Source organism: Rutilus rutilus (assembly GCF_951802725.1).
Source record: "Rutilus rutilus genome assembly, chromosome: 2".
Lineage (NCBI taxonomy): Eukaryota > Metazoa > Chordata > Actinopteri > Cypriniformes > Leuciscidae > Rutilus > Rutilus rutilus.
Window position 1 is genome coordinate 6,828,123 of NC_140210.1, and position 18,741 is coordinate 6,846,863.

At 37.4% G+C, this 18,741-nt stretch overlaps 1 protein-coding gene across 1 annotated transcript in view; it reads left to right on the forward strand.

Moving 5' to 3' along the window:
- Nucleotides 1-18,741, forward strand: part of LOC311286854 (receptor tyrosine-protein kinase erbB-4-like) — a 151,052-nt gene that overhangs the window by 31,570 nt on the left and 100,741 nt on the right. The gene's annotated exons all lie outside the window — the stretch shown is intronic.

The window sequence follows — 18,741 nt, forward strand, 5'->3', positions numbered from 1 at the left end:
TACTAAAATGACACTTGTTAGCCATTAGCATAAAGTTAGCTTACATGAGGTTGACTGTTTGAACCACATTTTGACCCTTTATTTAACAATATTGATAATACGGTATAATAGCATGTATTGTAATTTTAGCAGGATGAAACATTTTTCATTGCAACAACCCAACATATTGTACAAACCATCACCTTTCTGGTGTTTATGTGGCTGTTTATGCTTCTGTATGTGTGCATTCGAGCTGTCTTTTTCTTTTGGTCGGTCAGACAGCAGTGGTCCCGTCCATTTGTTCAGTGGGAGTGTGTTTAATCCGGCTCTCCCAGAATTCCCTCCTGCAGGCTCCTTTGATTCGGCTCTTTCACGGCTCCTCTGAGACGCAGCAGAGATTCTACAGATCTATTGATCTCAGATGGTATTAAGGGCCACACAATCCGATACACTGAACCATTTACAACCACAAAATCCCTGTTTCAAACTGAGACTTTCAATGCATGTTGACCAGACCTTGTTCAGACCTTCGTCTTTCTCACTGCACTTTTTCAGTGCTTGCTTTCTTTGCTTGTGTCTTGTCAGGCAGCATCCAAGATTGAAAGGCGTCAAAGTTTGTTTGACATCCTTTCTACTGAGATGCACTCTTATGATTGGACCCACAATCAAATGCATTCGATACCCTGAGTGACTGAAATATAATCTTAGTGAGGGGTTGACTGAGAGACATTTATTTATGTATACTTTTTTCTTTTTTTTTCTTTTTAAATGGTTTTGAAAGAAGTCTCGTATGCTAACAAAATGTGTGTGAAATATTAGTACAATTTAAAATAACTGCTTTGTTTTAAAATATTTTGAAATGTAATTTTTTTCTTGTGATAGCAAAATATATATATATATATATATATATATATATATATATATATATATATATATATATATTTGTTTGCAGCCATCACTGCAACTTCAGTGTCACATGATCATTCAGAAATCATTGTAATATGCTGATTTGGTGCTGTGTGTGTGTATACAGTATATACATACATATATACTCACACATATACATACAGTATTGAGATATACATTTATAATACCCAAACTATATAAAAAATAATAATCATTTTAATTGTGATCAGTGTGAATACATTGCTATTACCAAAAGTTAATTTGTTAATTGAATTGAATTGTATGATAATTGATCAGCATTCATTATTTCACAGTCATGACTCGGTTGTCTCTGAAACTTGAATTTGTTCTGGATCATCAGTCTTGATGTTATGGTGCCTTGGAAGCTGGTCTGATTTAGAGAGAAAGAACCGCTGAACAAGTGTGTGTGTTCTGTCACCAAGTATGATGATAAGTTGGAGACAGATATGGCTTGTGATGGCAGCTCCAATCTTGGTGATGGCCGGAGGCAGAGGCTCATATCATGGCCGATCCCTGGACATATTGGACTGGTACTTTGACAGGAATACTCCACACATCACAGCTGAGCACAAATCCATCCAGCAGCGAAAAATGAAAACGAATGAATTTATAGAAACTTCATTGATCAAACGTCTTTTGTCATAGAAAGTCGATAGAGGTGGTAAATCCATAATGTCTTCAATCGGGTGGAGGATTAATCTGTCATTTCACAAAGCTCGATGGATGGCGGGAGGCAATAAGAACACAGTTGGCGGCTCGATGAGGTCTGGAGTTCAGGGTCAGATATTTTTAGTTTGAGTGCCACATGGCACCTGCTGGACTGTATCAGAAGCACAACCCAAGCCCGAGATTACAGGATATGTTCGGAATAGCTTCCTACCATGCTACTTGCATTGATGCAGTATGAATATAAACAATTTGCAAATTTGTGTGAGTAATTTGCAAATCTGCCTCAGAGTAAAAATAATACACATATTTGTTAGATAAAGTTTATATATATATATATATATATATATATATATATATGTGTTTGTGTATATATATACACACACACATATATATATATACAGTATAACCCTACATGCTATACTTGGAGATAGAGATTAAGTTAAAGTCTACATTTAGATTATCATTCAAAATCTTGTTACTTGCTGAATTGTAAATATACAGGTTTGAGAGTTGTCAGTTATTTCATTAAGTTATTTTACTGTTCATTGGTAGTTTGATAAGTAGCTTTACAAAATCATTAAAAAAAAAACAGATGAGTAACAGATGAGTACTGGTACCAACACTGGTACTATAGTGTGCCATTTCAAACTCAGTCACAGAGATGTGAATACCTAAAGAAAAAAAAAGATAGAAGAAATCATTAAACATAGGCATGTTTAATGCCTTGCAGTTCTCTATTTTCCCATTTCATTAATCCTATTTTGGAATTATGTGGCTCATATCTTTTTAAAATTCTTGAAATCTACTAACAGGACATCTTCAAACCTTTTAAATGACAGATGCGGGTTCATTGTTTGGGCATCCCTGAAATGAATCGCTTCATCATGTAACAGAGTCCCAGCCTGTTGGATGTTTGCTTCCTTTCTCAACCCTGAAGATGTTTTGAACCGTGGCAGACAGCCTTGCAGCGGGAGCTCTGGGACTCTATCATCCTCAAATGGTGGAAAATAAAAAGAAAACGAAAATAGTTGATGCAAGATGATGGTCAGTGAATCACAAGTGAATTGCATGGACAGAAAATGATTCCTTTTAAAGCCTGGATACATTTTTAGGCGAGTAGGGGTGATTGCTGGATAGAAATGATAAGAATCAAAAGGAATTGAATGATTATGGTTACACTTCTAGTTTCTTAATGATTTCATCAATCAATCAATCAATCAATCAATCTATATTCTTTTACATTTTTGGGAAGATATTTTAATATAATTTAATATAACGAATTAACCAATAAAATAGCCATTTCTTCATATAACAATGTTTAGTTAAATATACATTAATTTGGCCAAAAGGCCTAATAGGTTTTCCACCCCATAGTTACAAAATACATGAGTTGTAAAACATAGATCTATCTATATATATCTATATATATAGGAGATCAAGGTATTAGCGTCTCCTTTTTTTTGAGAAGGCCAGATGGAAAAAAAAAATGTTGCTATTCTAACCCTTACTAAAGTTAAAGTCATAACTCTCAATGTTAAAAACAGACAGACACTCTGGGTATGTGGAGGGGCCAGTATAGGTTGGGCACAGTGTTTGTGAGGGGTTATTAATAGGAGGAACAGTGCAGAAGGATAAGGGCAGAAAATCTCTCACTACTGGGTTATGTATATCAGTGACACTCTCTTCGGCCACAAGCCCTCTTCACCTACACACCCACTGAGTGCCGGCTGCCGGGAAGCTGTCTCTGCCACTCTGGAACTTTGATACTGGCAAAGCACACAAGCATGTCGGGCAGCTTTGTGTAAGCACAGCTGTGTTCATATGATGATGAGCTAACGGCTTGTGGCTGTGTTTTCAAATCAGATATCTTAAAATGCACAACTTTCAGCTACACAGCTACAGATGAAGTATACCAAAGCACACTCCAAAAAAAAAAATATATATATATATATATATATTTTTTTTTTTTAAATGGATTGTTAAGTTTATTTGTAAAGCCATTATTTGTTCTACTGAATTTAATACTTATTTTGATTGAAATATAGTTGTGGATGTTTTTGATTGCCATGTTATTACAGTATAGAGACTATCTAAAAATGTGTCACCCAAAAATTTGATTGATCGATTGAACGATTGACATCCATCCATCCATCCATCCATTTTTATTTCTAGGAAAAAGGCCTCTTCTAGGTTCAAAGAAATAATCATAAAAACATGCTTATGAGCACCAATGCCATGAATGGTAAATAAAGATCATTGGACTATTAATGAGGTACTTCAGCAACATTATCGCGGAGATATGAAACACTGGCGGAGGAATGAGGCCTTTGGGACTTGTACTCTGCTGAGCCGGAAGATGACTGCCACATCTTCTGAAGATTTATTTACTCACTGAATGGCTGCCAGCTTCTGTTGCCCTAGCAATATTTTTTTTTTACAAGAGGCCATTTGACTGGAGCTCCTCGTAACTCAAGCTCAGTCTATCAAATCAATAAGCTCCATGTTTGAATGTGATTTAGAGAGGTAATTAGAGCTGTTAATTGTTTTAATTACTCAGACTTAGCTGATGGCTGTCTGAGGAGTTTTCAGAAAGAGCTGTTGTGTCTGTCTTCAGGACACTTGCATGAGTTAGGTTTTTTTTTTTTTTTTTTTTTTTTTACAGTTTAAGAGGGTGTTGTTGCTGGTCTTGTTAGTTGGGTGATAGTGACTGATGTTCTCTTTTCTTGACATCGACCACTCAACAAAACTGATATCAAAGCATACCGTAGAGTGCATCTATCTGTGAGCTTCTATTTCCATATGATGAAAGCGTATTATGACCAGAGGCTATCAAGCTCTTGTTTGCTTCTTGTCATAAAGAGTGATAGGATTTGTTCTTTGAGTCTGACAGTGTTGTATAACCCTGCAGGATCCATGGAAGTTATATAGACGGTTTGAGAGTGGCCAACAGTGATCCTCATGGTGACCCTATTCAGTGTGACAAAGCTCTGCAGAAAATCTTCAGCGGCCACATCACAGCCAATGGCATCTTTTCATGCTCTGGTGCCTTGAGTGGGACAAATGAGGGTGACATTGAGCCCAACTAATGCCAAAGCTTCTTTTAGATGAAGTGTCAGGTCTAAATCTCAGCAATTCAGACTCAGAGTTTATAACTGTTCTAGTTTTTCTCTGATGATCAATTCACCTCTTAAACCTTTTCCACTGTTTAGGAAGCTACTTTGAAAATGAAGCTTGACAAGCTTGAAGTTACTCATAATTGAATGCAGGCATGCGTTTTTTTTTTTTTTTTTTTTTTTGGGAAAGAGTAATTAGATTCAGTAAAGTGTCTAAAAACTACATGAAAAAACAATAACATGAACCAGGGATGCATGGATGTATCGGCCAATAATCGGTATCGACAATTATTTTCACTATCGGACGAGTCTATGATAAGGGCCGATTATATCCTGTCAATCAAAAGTGACGTAAAAACGTGTCAGACTGCAACTCATACTGTGTGTTAAGAAAATGTTGAGTTATGTTGAATTTAGGGCTGTCGAAGTTAATGTGACAATAACGCATCAACAGTTAAAAAATAGCAACTCTGTCTATTTGACCCTATATGAATAACCCATATAGTTCAAACCAGGGTTGCCAGGTCCGTGGATGCAGAAGTGGTATCAGCATCTACAGGGCATTGAAGGTACTATATCTTGTGCGTTTTGCCCTTGCTCACCCAAATTTGTCAACTAGGCTACTTTATGCGAATGCGAGCAGGTAGTTGCTGAATCACAGGTGTTTCATACGAGATGAGGACATGACTGCAGCCGCTGATGAGTACGTCCAGTGCAAGTAGGTTTTGACTATTTAATTTTACCTAACGTTATTTTATGTTATATTTAAAAGACCTTTTTGAAGGATATTTGAAGGTTTACTTATGCCCTTTTATGAGCACTTGAGCTTAATTGAGACTGTGTAGATGTTTAATAGGCTGTTGTGTCCACCTTGATTTATTGCAATTTTGAGGTGTTCAGTTTTATTTTGATTTTAGAAAATAATCGTTATTGCTCTCCTCACAAATCAGCTGTTTCTTGTTTTTCACTGGAATGTCTCTTAGGTGTTGAGGACTAGTGCACCTTTAAGCCTACATTCAATATGAGTAAAATCAGATAATCGAACTGAATACTCAATCGTATTGTTTTTGGAGACTCATAACTTGTAATGGAGTCATTTTCACTGTAAGGTACCTGCACTTTTTCTCAAGTATGGTTTTCTGGGACTCTGGGACAGCTTTATAGGGATAAAAGAGGAACATAATAACTTGATGCAAACAGAGTTTCTATTCTGCTGTAAAGTAGCTCTATAGTGTCATTGTTCAGTTGAGGTCAGTTCAGTGTTGATTCAATCGCATTTAACTCAGGGAAGTTATCCAATGCCCACAGTTTGTTAGTTAGCTATAAAACACAAGATATGAGCTTATTTACTGTTAATTATATATGTTTGAATAAATTTGAGACTGTCTTGAATAAATCATGAAGACAAGTGTTTGTGAAAACTACCTCATGCAACTGCAATGGTCACCGGGATTTTGCCAAGTAAAACGTTCCTGGATCAACATATTTTGTTGATCCTGGAACACAATTCCCATCCAAAAATGTAGTCCTAACCATACCCATAACTCATCCCTAAAATCAGAGGGAAATAATGGGTGTATAACACTGATGTAGAAGCACTTAACCCTGGTTGTAAGCCTAAACTTGACATAAACTGTAAACTTGTCCCTCAAATCTGCTTCTTTTTATGTCAGGAAAGACTTGGGTCTCACTGATTGCATGTGAACTGCCAACCCTAAATTAACACAAAGTCCAGAAATGATTTAAAGCCTCATCTTAGAACATGCGGTTACTTTGACTAGCTAAAATAGTTATATGCACTTTCAGGCTTCAGTCTTCCATTCTGTTTGCTGTTGTTTTATGAGAAATATTACTAAATGTCCAGCACAAAAATGAGTTTCAGTCCATGTTGCTTTAACTTGTCTTACACAACTAAAGGCAAAGGCAACACGCACATTTTCTCACCAAACTGTCCATTTTATCAAAACACAAACAAGCTAACTTATTTAGTTTAACCCAATGTCCACTGGCTATGTCCCAATAAAACCCATACTCGAAATAGCTTGTGTTCAGTTTCAGATAAATTATTCAATTGCATATTTTTCTTCGTACCTAAAGACTTCAGCTGTGGAAGTGATTGATGAGGTGTGGTTGAATAATTTAGACTTTTAGGAGTCTCGTGGATCTGCCAACTGGACCAGGGGCTCAAGAAGAGAAAAGACGAGAGGATAGTAGTATTGAGGCTGCCAAAGACAGAAGAAGAAAAATCTTACTCAGATATGAGATGACAGAACAGCAAATGTGTTTTTCCCTGTAAGCACACAGGCTATTTTCGAATCTCAGACAGAATTTTTATGTCTGCATGAGAACTAATGTCTGTGAGGATTTTCGGGATATAGCTGTACAAAATGTCTATTTTCACAGTGAACATTATAAAAAATAAATAAATAAAAAACTTTTTTTAAATGATGATCTCATCCACCATATGTGGTTGCAGGCAAAAGTCTGAAACTGAAGCAGACTATAAAATACAGTCTCCTGAATTCTCTTAGACAGATTGTCTCCTATTGAAACAGAATTACCTTTAACAGCTAACTTAATCAATGATTCTGCTAATTTGTATTTTTTTAAATAGGCGATTTGTCTTGCATGTTAATGTGTGAACAATTATGGTTATTTCAAAACAAATTACTCATTCTTCATTCAGTTTTGAATGGAAGGTAAATGTTAACTCATTAATTGGAGAGCCCGCAATAAGACAATAGTTAATTGCTGCAATTTGCATGTCATTGGTATTGCATTAATAAACATCGACATAGAAATGTTCTTCAACTATGATGCATGTCCACACTTTTGCAATACATTCTTCTGGCAGATTATCCAATCAACGTGTTCTCTATGCAGTCATACTTTCAATTGTGCCCTATCTCCAGTTACTGTATGACATCGCCCAGCCCTACTTTTTTGTATGCATGCCCACCTGAGCCCATCTGAATGAAACATTCAAGGTAAGTTAATGGAAAATGGTGCAATAAAAACCTTCATTATAGTCTGATATTTATCAATAGGTATTTATGTCATTAACTTACCTTGAATGTTTCATTCAGGTGGGCTTGACCCATTCAGTTCTTTATGGATGGCTACAAACACGTAAAGTACCTTGAACTGAGCTTGGATTCCCTTTCTTCCTATGTCGTCTTGTTATTTTTTGCTGATTATGGTGACTGAGTTAGCAATAAGACTCACTGTAGATATCCATATTAATCATGTCTGTAGGGCAGCTTTCCTCACGGTTTCGCTAATCACGTTACTCTGCAGAGTAACTCTACTGGAGTTAGGATAGAAAAGACTTCCTGGTTCAGTTGAGGAAATTCATGGAAGGATTGGAGGGCAAGGTCACTTCTTTGGGAATATTTGTCCTGGGAGCTCAAGTCTAATTGCTGCTCTCAACTGAATGCCGTCAGCATAAAATGAAATGCAAAATGACATTGTTCAGCTAGATTTTTACATTTCCTAAAGAAAATGTGAGTGGTGTTTGACTGCAAACCTCATCGCAATGGTACAATTACAAGGTTGACATAACTTTTAAGGTTTTTAAAATATATTATGTCAAATTGCGTTTTGGCACAATATGGCTGCCGTCGCATTATCCAGGTGGATGCTGCACATTGGTGGTGGTTGAGGAGATTCCCCCTTCCATACAGTACGTAAAGTGTTTTGAGTACCTAGAAAAGCGCTGTATAAATGTAACAAGGTATATTTTTAGTTAGTTAGTGATATGAAAATTTTCCCTTGTTATTTTTTTAGTACAAAGTATAGTTTGGGACCATGTATATTTGAATTTTAAGAATATATTTAAAGTACCATTATATTATCTGATATTAGTGTGAAATCATATATCATCAGAGTAATGAAAGAAGATCTCTGTTTATTTGAGATGTGACATCTCACCTTTTCAGTTAATGCATCATGACCTGACATTTCCTCTGATCTGTTTTCAAAACATTGAATCTCTTAATATGCCCGTTCTCATCTCCATCTGTTCAGCGGCATCACGTATGCACTGTCACTGCTGCGGTAAGGGATGCGAGCGCATGCTGCTTTTACTGGGTCTGGGTTCTTGTACTTCCATTCACTCTCTTAATGCACAGGCACATCGGGGGCAAGCTGAGCTCTGTGTCCTTATCCACTGCTCCTTCAGATGTTTTTATTTTATTTCCTTGGTGTCTCTGGTGAATCAACCAATGGTTGCTAATTGAGGACAAGCTGTCAATACCCAATTTGAGTTAGTGAAAGTTGTGTTTGGATGCCAGTTGGTAGTTCTTATCCAGCCCACATGCCAATAGTTTCCTTGGTGAACAAATTTGACCATAAACACCATGGTGGTTGTCCAACTTTTATTGATCATGTTTTGGTAGTAAATAGCAATGCTGGTCCATCAGCTAGACCAAACAAGCAGCTACGTTAAAAAGCAACATCTCGTGGTTTATTGTCTTTTGTTAGTTTGGTTTTGGACTTTTTGTTTTGTTTTTTGATTCTGGCAGCTGTGTAACACATTTGCATCCATAATTCCCTGGCAAGCTGTTATGCCACTTTGCACTGTGGTCCCATTGCATTTCAAACAGATACCAGATGTAGTTTGTGTAGTAATTTGTTTGGGAAAGGGAGTTAATTATTGCATGTGCGCTCATCTTATTGGACCTTGGAAATGTTGTTCTCTGTAATACCAATGTTTTTGAGTTTATCTGTCAAGAAGTCTGTGTCAAGGGGAAAGAAATCAGAAGAAAGACTAAAGAAACTCAAGTCTTAAAATCCAGTGGTAATAATGATACTTAGGTTACATACTTGTTACAGTAATGTATTATGTTTATCATACAAAACCACACAGTAAAGTTGGGGAAATTGATTTTATGGTGTATTTTATGCTGTTTGCATGTATCTATTAAATTAAGCTTTATTACAAAATATCAATTGCTGGTGTCAGAGGAAAGAGTCAGTTACATTTTGAAAATGGCTGGTAGTATAGTAAAGATAACAAAACATATTTACTATGAATAAAGTGCTTATAGACATCCGAAATCGCATACTCTTGAGAAGGTACTCATTTTGAATAAGCTTCACAACCGACAAAAAGTATGTTCAATGAATATTTGTAGCATGAATGTGATCTGGATGTGCTACATTCACCATGTTGTCATTATCATGTGACCCACCAGCATCAGTTGCGTCGCTTTACCGCCATTTACAAATTCTCTCCCGTGGCCTCATGGGATAGTAAAGAATCAGAATCTCACCGGAAGTAGTAGGTCATCCGGATACCTGGTGTCACCTACTGTTTTTCGCCTACTATATAGTATGTGATTTCAGATGCAGCCCTGGTGTTATCCTAGAGGACTTTGAATTGTTCAGAAGTTGCTCCATCAGACACAAGAATGATTTTTTCCTAAGAGTCTATGACATTGTTGAGATCTCCTCTAGACACACATTTTTTTTGAGGAAATTGAGACTTACGGTAAAGTAGGTTTGTTCTCCATTTAAGGTCATTGCTGTCTATTTAGGAGATCTCATTTGTAAATCCTCTTTCCTGTTGGTGTTTACGCTTTAAGCACTTTTCAATTAGTTTCTGTGTGTGCAAAGAGGCTTTCTAAAATGTGTCTTTTTTTCTTCTTTTTCTTCAATAGGTAAGGTTGCCATTTCATCCTGTCTCCTTGGAAATTTCCACAAGAAAGAGTAGGCCACTGTTTTTCATTACAAAGGTATATAAATGTATTTTCTAAAGACCTGTGCTCAGAGAGGTAGAATCATTCAAGGCCCAGAATTTAAGCATTTAGGAAGAATTAATTATATGGTGGTACTTCTGGTCCTTGTTCAGAATAACTCATTAATCATACTATTTCTGCATTGTATACAGTAGTACACTACCATTCAAAGCTTTGGGGTCAATAAGATATGAATACGTTTAATCATAAAGGATACTTTAAATTGATCGAAACTGACAGTAAAGACATTTATAATGGGATAAATGCATGCTTCGGCTTTATAAGCCAGCACATTCAGTTTTTGGATTTCTGAACGAAAAGCATGGAGTCGGTGGATTAATCTCAAAGATGTTTTTGTGAGCTTGTCTAGATCAGAGTTTTGTGGGATGTTTTGAACAAAAAGCCAGTCTGGCCTTTGAGCCACATATGATGGTAAATGATACTGTCTGCCTCCTCATGTCAGAGCTTCAGGCACGGTCAGCCGGGCCAAGCAACACTGGCCTGTGGAGAAAACAGCAGAGGTCACCGTCATCCGGAGAGATGAGTTAGCCATGAACACAGCTGATGTTAGTCACAGCAGGGAAAGATCAAAACTGCTCAAGTTTTACATTTACTTTTGAATTCAGTGGCTTAAACATCCATTCTAAACTCTTAAAATCTTTAAAAGGGACATGGATTTATCTTGCTTTTTTATATAAAAGAGCATTATCAACTAACTATACTAGCGTCCACAAGACAGAACTCCATTTATTAGATCATTTATGGAATAAATGATATATCCGCACAATTTAATTCTATGTTGATGCTCTTTATTAATTCTAGGACTAATTATGCAACAAAAACATAAAAAAAGAGGTTCAAGCTTGTAGCTAGAAAATAACCAGCTTGATAAAGATTGTGCAGTTATTTGAAAGAATTTCCTTAATGAAAGGATCTCTTTCATTTAAATCAGATTAAAGGACAGCTTTTCTATTAACATAAGAATCTTCAGAATTCAAATGGAACATTTGAAATATGCAGCCATAGAGAATATTTTACTTTGAAGAGCAGTAACTGAATCATCTTAGAGATAATAAAAAAATAATCATAAAAGACATCAAAACTCCACAAAGCAAAAGCAATGACAAACAGCAACACTCTGCAAGTATAGTGCCACTTAAAAACGCACAAGTCACCCAATACCAGTGGATTTTGGCTTAATCAAATCAAAGACATTATTATATTTCAGCTAGCCATTGAAAATGTAACATCTGTTATGTGTCAGTCACCTCATGTCAAATATGTGTGTTTGAGAATAAAAACTATATATGCTTCACTGAAGAGTTGCATTTAAATGCTTCAACAATGTAATACAAATTGATTTGAAAGATTAATATTTAAGTTATTATTTTTTTATTTTTTTATGTTGCATTGGAATTATATGAACATTTTGTGCAGTAGTACATTGCATTTATCAATTTAGCAGACGCTTTTATACAAAGCGACTTACAAATGAATGAATGAAACAAGCGATTCATCTTAAAGCTGCAATAAACACGAGAAGTGCTAGTAATGCAAATATATGCATTAGTGTCAGATGACCCCATTACAGTACAGGTTTAATTCAGCAAGTTGCATCCAGTATTTTGCATAATTTAATATAATCGTGTGTACACATATCTTAACTTTTGACATTCAGATTCAGATTAAAATCAGTCAAGGAGACATTACAGATTGTGGCTTACATTTCCATATTATCGTCGTATAATAAAGTATACAGTGGTCCTTCATCTGCTAAACATAGATTTTTGTTTGGTCTGTATTGAAAAGTTTATATGATAATGTTAAAAGTAATTTCTAAGGTTTTTGGAGAAAACTAATGGAAGTTTTACTGCCAGAAATCCAACAGTTATAAGTGGTAAGTAGGGCTCTGTTGTCAGTGGAAACGGGCATTAAAAACAAAATTTGGATTGTTTGTAGTGCTCAAAAACTGCTACAAAAGTGTGGAATAGCAAAGCTGAAGAGAACATCTGTTAGCTTGCATGTATTAATTTGTTATGCCACAGAGTATTTTCTAATCATTTTTTGCAAAGGGTAATTGAAGTGATCCACATTAACACTGAGCAATGTTGCTTTTAACTTTGTTTAAACGACTGCAACATCACTTTAGTCATTATTCACAGTCTTTTACTGACTTTTCCCGCCATTTTGTGGGGTCTTCACTTCTGTAAGCAAATTACAGTGTTTATGTGTGGCTCATGTCACAGTATTTAAGCTGTAAACACAGCATTTAGTAGTCCATTTTATCTCATTCAGCCCCGTGCGCTGACCTCTCCTTCCCCTTACACTCGTATCTGAAATTAATTAGCGGTTGAGGCGCTGTTATCTTGCCTCTCTTTTTACAGCTTAATTGACTAATTATGAAATCACCGAAGTTGCAGTGCAACAGTGGTGGGTTTTATAGTTTGGCTCTTTTGTAAATACACTCTCAGGAAAGCGACTTGTGAGAATGGACATTGGCTAGAGCCTTATTTTCACACCGTGGTCATGGATTTCCTGCTGTTCTGAACTATTAAAAACGTAAGGGCTCTGACCTGCTACTGAACTTTCTCAGATTACTGTCAGTGCCAAGTGACCCATCGCGAAATTAGAGCATTTAACCTTCCTGACAGGCTCAGATACAAACACACTAAACAAAGTGATGCAAATGAATCCACTGCGCCTCAGGACAAGGTCGCACTTTCCACACATGTTGATAAAAAGTACGGCGGGGATGTATAGAGAAATATTGCTTTTATCTGAAGTTTTGAAGAGTTTTTTGAAGCTTCACATGAAATGCTGTTATCTGATTTTATTGATATTATTTTATGCATGGGTCATTTCAAATGACCATTGAATGAATCTGAATATATTAAATCCATCCCTGCTGCTGAATGAATGCATTTCCTCTAGGCTATGAGTTGGAAAGGAATTGACCCCAACCTTAGATATATTTTGGCCATGCTTATTCTATCCAATATCCTTGATTATGTTATCGGACGGCTTTTTAGTTTGCATGCAGTGTTATTATTTTTATTTTTGCTGATTTGATGTTGTGATATACTGTGAAAAGTTAGGTAGTAGAATTTAAAAAGAGAAAGAAATTAGTACTTCTATTCAGCAAGGATGCATTAAATTGATGGTAAAGACATTTTAAATATTACAGAAGATTTCTTCAAGATTCATCAAAGAATACTGAAAGAAATTGTATCACGGTTTCCGCAATTTTTTTTAAATAAAATAACAACTCAGTTTTCAACATGTTTAAAAAAGCACCAATAATAATTGATAATAATTGAGCACCAAATCACCAGAAGAAAATTCAGCTTTGCCATCACATGAATAAATTATATTATAAAATATATACAAATATAAAACAGTTATTTTAAATTATAATCATATTTTACAATATTACATTTTGAGCTATATTCTGTATAAAATAAATGAAGCCATGGCGATCTCAAGCAACATAAAAAAAGCCATGGTGCAAAGGACCCTATAGGTTGAAATTACTCCGAACCATCCCTTTAACTCCTCAGCAATTTAGCAGAGAAGAATGCAAGTGTATCTTTTTCCAAAAAAGAAGAAAATGTGAATCTTGCGATTGTTTATATATTTGTCTGTTTGATTTAGAGTATCATATTTTTGAATGGCTGTCAGTACTGAGGTTAACTGGCCAATCATTCGTGATCAATCCTGGATTCTCAAATCCTCAAAGGTCACAATGACTTTATTTCAGCTGATGCTTTGCCCTCCTGCGTAAAGTTGTTTAGGCCGGATATTATCACATTTAGAGCTTCTTTGTTTGTAGAAACGATAATGGAAGACCATGTGTTCAGGAAGTGAAGGATATAGAATGAAGAAAATGGACATCCAGATGATGAAGTATGACAGGAAAGTGGGATGTACATGATTTGTGTGGAAATCTTTTACAACCCTCGCATTGTCCTCTAAAGGATGACTTCTCCGGGCTCTGGGATGACATGGCTAGAATGTTAAATAAGCTTGGAGGAGTTTCACATTGTCACACTGTCAGTGGAGCATCTGGATGAAGTTAATCTTGAGGGCCATTTGAACAGCATTAGCCTGCTGAACCCTCCAAGCGTAGTGGCTTTCCGTCTGAGTTGTTTTGCCCATACTGTTTCGTGGCCAGCGAACACAACCGTAACAACCTCAAATCAAATATTTTCTAATTTAATTTAATTTAATTTTATTTTATTTTATTTTATTTTATTTTATTTTATTTTATTTTATTTTATTTTATTTTATTTTATTTTATTTTATTTTATTTTATTTTATTTTTAGTTGGTGATTTCTTGTAATATTTTAAGAAAAAGGCGTCATTTTATGAGAATCAAGTCATAATATCCCAAGGCTAAATTTGTAACCTTAAGAAGTCATATGCATAATTTTATAAGAACATAATAACGCAGTAAGCCGTGAGATATTGTTCATTACATTGATTTTACTACTAGGTTTTTTTTTAGGCATGGCGTCAAGTTGTGTGCACAAAACCTTTGTCTAGTTCCTTATGGCTTTTTTCTCCAAGCCAAGATTTTCAGCTTTCCAACAGTCCGTGAGACTAATCCAAATGTTTAAATATTCAATTTTTATCTGTCCGAGTCTCAGTATGTGCTCATTGATTCATCCCTGCTGGCAGAGTGCAAGCAAAATTAGCTTTATGCCTGTTTAAATAAAACATCCCAAATAACGTATGTTAAATCTGGGCGTTATCTGGTTTTTGGGTGACAGGCAGAGTGTCAGGATGTTTGGAAAGGATGAATGGCAGGCAGTATGTGCATATGTGTGTTTGTGTGCGACATCGCTGATGGGGTTGGCTGTCAAACTGTTTATGCAGACGGAAACTGATAGTAATTTATCTGCATCACTCACTCTGTTGCATCTAAATAGCTTGCAGTCTTTGACTGCTATCAGCATCTGTTACATGCACCTCCCAGTGGGCAGGTGTGTAGCTCAACGCTGGGAGTGGAGATACTTTACAATAGCTGTTTTACAGGCTGATTTGTGCTTGCATATGCTCTAAATGGCAGATAAATGGAAATAATATATGATATTTGAGGAAAAGGCCATTGACCCATTCATTGAGCTACAGTACAATGTTAAACATAAATATAAGCAGTTCTATTCATTTTTATACTGAACTGAAATGAAAGCATTTCATATGTGTGTGTGTGTGTGTGTGTGTGTGTGTGTGTGTGTGTGTTTAATTATTGAAAAAAAAAACCGAATTGTTTTTATTTTACTTTAAATGAAGGGGCGTTTTACTGAAAGATAGCACAATAAGCATTTGCTCTACAAAATTTGTATTAGATTAGATTAGATTCAACTTTATTGTCATTACACAAGTACAGGTACAAGGCAACGAAATGCAGTTTAGGTCTAACCAGAAGTGCAATAGCAGCAAGTGCAGGATATACAGTGGTTCATAAGTGCAGAACATGGATATGTACTGAATAAATATAGAGTTGAATACTATTATAAACAAAAATTTACAGATAGATTGTCCTATGAATATAATATACAGATAACTCTTACTGTGAACAGAATTTACAGCTAGATATGTACTGAATATAATAATATACAGATGGCTATTACTATAAACAGAATGTTTACAGATAGATATGTACTGAATATAATATACAGATGGCTGTTACTATAAACATAATTTTACAGATAGATATGTACTATGAATATATATACAGATGGCTGTTACTATAAACAGAATGTGAGCATAATATACAGATGGATATTACTATAAACAGAATTTTACAAATAGATATATGTATAAGTTAGGCTAATGAGCAGTATAACAATGGATTTAAAGTAGTGCAAATAAAGTTTGGACAGAAGCTATCCGAGTGAGTGCAGTGGAAAGTAATTGCATATTACAGTTAAGGTACGATATTGCAATGTATATATAACAGTCGGTACTGTAAATAAACAGTCGGCAGTGCAAATGAGCATATTCCAGTCAAGGTAGTAGTGCAAGATGCATATGTAAACAGTTGTTACTGTAATAACAGTCAGCAGTGCAAATTAACATTATAGTATTGCAAATAACAAAATGGAGGCAGGTGTGAGGAGGGAGAGGAGAGTCAATCAGTATATAAGGGGAGTGGGATCAATGAGGGTTAGAGTTTAATAAAGAGACAGTTCTGGGGAAAAAACTGTTCTTTAGTCTGCTGGTCCTGGTCCGGAGGCACCTGAAACGCCTGCCGGAGGGCAGGAGAGAAAACAGTCTGTGGGCTGGGTGAGAGGAGTCCTTAAGGATGCTGCGAGCTCGATGCAGACAGCGTTTCCTCTGGATGTGCTCGATGGCAGGTAGTGGAGTCCCAGTGATGCGCTGGGCGGTTTTCACCACCCGCTGCAGTGCCTTGCGCTCTGCAACAGAACAGCTCCCATACCACACTGTAGCACAGTTGGTCAGGATGCTTTCTATTGCACAGCGATAGAAGTTCACCAGGATAGTGGAGGAAAGCTGATTCTTCCTCAGTGTCCTCAGGAAGAAGAGGCGCTGGTGAGCCTTCTTGACCAGGCTGGAGGTGTTGGTTGTCCAGGTCATGTCCGCCGAGATGTGGGTCCCCAGGAACTTGAAACTGGAGACACGCTCAACAGCCATTCCATTGATGTGGATGGTGTCGTGTGTGCCTCTTGACACTTTCCTGAAGTCCACGATGAGCTCCTTCGTTTTGGTGGTGTTGAGGAGCTGGTTATTTTCGGTGCACCATGTGGCCAGGTGCTTGATCTCCTCCCTATAGGCAGTCTCATCGTTGTTGCTGATGAGACCAATCACCGTAGTGTCGTCCGCAAACTTGACGATGGAATTAGATCCGTACACAGGCTTGCAGTCGGAGGTGAAGAGGGAGTAGAGGAACGGGCTTAGCACACAGCCCTGTGGTACACCAGTGTTGAGTGTGATGGATGTGGAGCAGTTGGAGCCTGATCGAACATTCTGGGGTCTGTTGGTCAAGAAGTCCAAAATCCAGTTGCACATGGAGGTGTTGAAGCCCAGGTCTCCAAGTTTGGCTATTAACTTAGTTGGGATGACAGTGTTGAATGCTGAGCTGAAGTCAACAAACAGCATGCGTGCATAAGTGTTCTTATTGTCCAGATGTGTGAGCACAGAGTGCAGTGCCATGGAGACTGCATCCTCTGTGCTCCTATTGCTACGGTAGGCAAACTGGTGTGAGTCCAATGTGGATGGTAGAGAGTCTTTTAGGTGTGCCAGGACCAGCCGCTCAAAGCACTTCATTACGATGGGTGTGAGTGCTACAGGGCGGTAGTCATTAAGGCACTTCGGGCTGGAGTGTTTTGGCACTGGCACAATGGAAGTGCATTTAAAGCATGTTGGTACAGTTGCTTGGGCAAGAGACAGGTTGAAAATGTCTGTAAAAACCCCAGCGAGCTGCTCCGCACATGCCCTGAGTACGCGTCCAGGGATGTTGTCTGGTCCAGCAGCCTTGTGCGCGCTGATCCTGCTCAGTGCATTGCAGACATCTGTGGAGGAGAGTGTGATCGGTGGGTGGTCAGCTGAGGATTTGAGCTTGGTGGCAGTTTCTCTGTTGTCTCTTTCAAAGCGAGCATAAAAGTCATTTAGCTCGTTCAGGAAGTTGACATCAGTGGCTGCGGGGGTGGAGTGAGAGGGTTTGTAGTCACTGATGGCCTGAATGCCCTGCCACATGCGCCGAGGGTCAGCGTTGGAAAAGTGTCCCTCTATCTTAAGCTTGTAGCAGTGCTTGGCCTCTTTGATGCCCCTTTTCAGATTTGCTCTGGATGTGCTATAGGCTTGTGCATCTCCTGATCTGAAGGCAGTATTGCGTGTCTTCAATAGGAGTCGCACTTCCCTGTTCATCCATGGCTTCTGATTTGGGTATGTGGTGATCTGCTTCTGGGTTGTGACACTGTCAATGGTGGTATTAATATAATCCAGTACAGAGGAGGTGTAGCAGTCAATGTCCGTGTGAGAGCCACTGGTGGCTTGAGAAGCAAACATACTCCAGTCTGTGTGTAGAAACCTTTCCTGGAGTGAGAAATCTGCCCCCGCAGGCCACACCTTGATGGTCTTCACTGATGGCTTCACGCGATTGATCAGAGGTGCATATTTGGGGGTGAGGAACAAAGAAAGGTGATCTGACTGTCCCAAGTGGGGGAGGGGTGTCGCGACGTAAGCTTCAGCCATGTTTGTGTAAACATGGTCTAAGGTTTTGTTTCCTCTGGTGTGACAGGAAACATGCTGGTGAAATTTCGGTAGCACTGACTTTAAGTTTGAATGATTA